Below are 2,816 nucleotides of genomic sequence, written 5' to 3'. Positions count from 1 at the left end.
CGTGTGTGTCCAGGGGTCATATGAGTTCACATGTGTTTAATAGAGTATTATTTAATGAAACCATTATGTGTTTTAATTAAACTCTTTTTAAAGGATTGTATAGGTCTCAGAGTTCTGTTATTTAGACATAGATTATTTAATTTAACTACTTTAGGGGTATTTTAACTAGTTAGGAGCCTTTTGCATTTTCTTCAGTGCTATTTAGGAGCAAATAACAGGTATCCCTTTAGAAATAAACAGTGATACTTCTAAAAACCGTGTATTCCCACACAGCATTTAATTTAGCTAGTTTAGGAAGATTTCACTTTTCTAATAGTTTCACAGGCTAGTAGTTTTTTGTTTTTGTTTTTTGAATAGAGCACCACAAACAACATGTATCGCTTTAGAAATAAACTGTGATACTTCTAAAAGTATCAACCTCAATGTGGCTTTATTGCAACTAGTCCTATAATTATCTACTAGTCTGCAACAGTTAGACTCGCTGATTACACATAGCTGATTTAACTACTTTAGGGGCATTTCACGTTTCTAAAAGTTTCACAGACCAATAGTTTTAAATAGAGCACCGCAAACAACATGTATTTCTTTTAGAAATAAGCTGTGATACTTCTAAAAAAACACATATTCCCACACTCTGTAACAGTTAGACAGAGGGGGTGCAGCTAGGCTCCCAACAGTCTGCAAAAGAAGTCATGAAGCAAACAAAAGAGGCTCCTTATCAAGAGCATCCCAGCCCAAAGGTGTATATACACAAACAGTTAATGGCTTTAATGCAACTAGTCTTATCATGTCAGAGGCCAGCAGAAACCATGACCAACAGAGTCTCCAAAGGCCTGCCACCTTTCTTCCTTACATCACACTCTTTTATCTCTACATCTCAGAGGTCAACTGAAAGTAGCCCCACCTATATAAAAACACCCCATCAGACACACAGTATTTTCCTCAGCACTTCACAACTGCCGCAAGGTATAGCGTTTTAACTTTTTATTTTTTCACCTGAATGGGCGTTGTAGCCGACTTTGCTACCCGCACAGAGCGTTTCTGACAGTCGGGCGCTGCTTATACAATAGAGAAAAGCAACAATACAGAGTGTTTTCTCTGCTCCAAGAAATCCGAGGGCCTTTCACAAGGTAAGCATGTCTGTTATACCCAGGGCATAAATGTCTGTATGTCAGTGCTGATTATTCAAACCCTGTTTAAAATGTGACACATATGTTGTCCGAAAACATTTCCTCTAAATTTGCAAAGTTACTGATTTAAAAAATATATATTTTCGAATTTTTAGTTGCATGTCAAACATATGATAGACTCTTGAGCATATTCGTATAGCTAAATTCACAATGGTATAACCGTGCTAAATAAAAGAGGCCCAAGCACCAATGCACTCTAATCCACTCTGCTAAACTGTATGTTGATAAGTACATGAAGCGTACCTCTACCTCTACAGCTGAAAACAGTTTGTATCCGCACTCTGAGGATCTGCTGAATTGTTTTTAATAAGGCACTTTTTGACGAACAGCAGATGATGATGAAATCCTCTTTATTGTAGAAACTGTCCCTAAGCTATTGTTGCTCATACTTACTGAGGTCCCTAGCTACTTCCTTACTATGTCAGTAAACTTTTTTGAAAAGGAAGCTGTTGTAGATTTAAAGAAACATCTTAATTGAAGCAAAGGCAAAAAAAAAAAACTGGAATGAATTTCATGTGACTGTTCATATTAAAGCCAACAAGTGAAAATCCAAAAAACGGCTTCAATCCTTTGTATTAATGATCTCCCCCCTCTCTCTCTCTCTCTCTCTATGTGTGTGTGTGTGTGTGTGTGTGTGTGTGTGTGTGTGTGTGTGTGCCCTCACAGAAGGAAGGTCACAGCAGGAGCTTTTCTCAAACGCATTACCAATCAGTTTTTTACAAGAAGTGTAGCTCACACAATGGTATAAATGTATTCTTTGCGATACTTTATAAATATGAAACTCTAAAGATTTTGAGTTCGTGCACATTGTGAAGCAAGAATCTAAATATCTGTGTCACAATGATTTCTATAAAAGCGCGTTGTTTGTGGGGATAATGTGACAAATCTTTTGTGCGTCCTATTAATGATCAATGATAATTGAAGAGGAACCCAGGCTCGGGACATTTTCATGACAAGTGACAGCGCAGACAACTACTAACGAGAGAACATGTTTTATCATCATAAAGACTGTGATATGAAGCATCGTTAAAGTGTCACTTCAGTAATGTTGACTCATGTTTTTAATAATGACTTTAAAACACTAAACTCTAATTTCTGTGGTTTATTTTAAGTTTACAGAATATAACATGTGGTAAGACGACGAGTTTTACTTCTCACTGTCCATGTTATGTGTATCTATTTATCATGTATGCTACTTTGCTCTGTGGACTGTAAAATGTTTCATTGTGTTCATGAAATAAACCAGACTTTCACCGTCTGCATCTTTTACTGTTTTTCTGCTTTTGTTCACTCCAAGTTTGACAAAACCTACAGATATCCAGAGTTAACTCACTAACAATGTGGAGCAGTCTCAGTGTATTTAGCTGCTTTTTTCCCTGAACACAACCAACTGAGAGAAACGCCTGTAGGCCTCACTTTGGTCATTTGAACACTGAAGGAGATTTGTTCCATAGACACCTTATACTAGTGTTTCCTGCATTTAATCCATCACTACTATGTTCTATATAAATCCAGATTCCTTTTATAGTTTGCAGTGAAATTTGTTAAACCGTTGCTTAATGGGGCAGAAGTACAAGTCACTCTTTACTAACACATTTGTAGATGAGTTTATAACTGAACAACACA

The 2,816-nt window shown here is 36.7% G+C and overlaps 1 long non-coding RNA gene across 1 annotated transcript; it reads left to right on the top strand.

Moving 5' to 3' along the window:
* The first annotated feature begins 329 nt into the window (after positions 1-329).
* On the top strand, positions 330-2,448 carry LOC146662251 (uncharacterized). The gene is made up of 2 exons (XR_014913332.1): positions 330-1,130; positions 1,857-2,448. It is a non-coding gene; the product is annotated as an uncharacterized LOC146662251 (long non-coding RNA).
* Positions 2,449-2,816: the final 368 nt, after the last annotated feature.

This window comes from Rhamphochromis longiceps, linkage group LG9 (assembly GCF_057381845.1).
Source record: "Rhamphochromis longiceps isolate RC_006_pf linkage group LG9, R_longiceps_female_GT1.1, whole genome shotgun sequence".
Taxonomy (NCBI): Eukaryota; Metazoa; Chordata; class Actinopteri; order Cichliformes; family Cichlidae; genus Rhamphochromis; species Rhamphochromis longiceps.
This window is presented reverse-complemented; position numbering and strand designations above follow the sequence as displayed.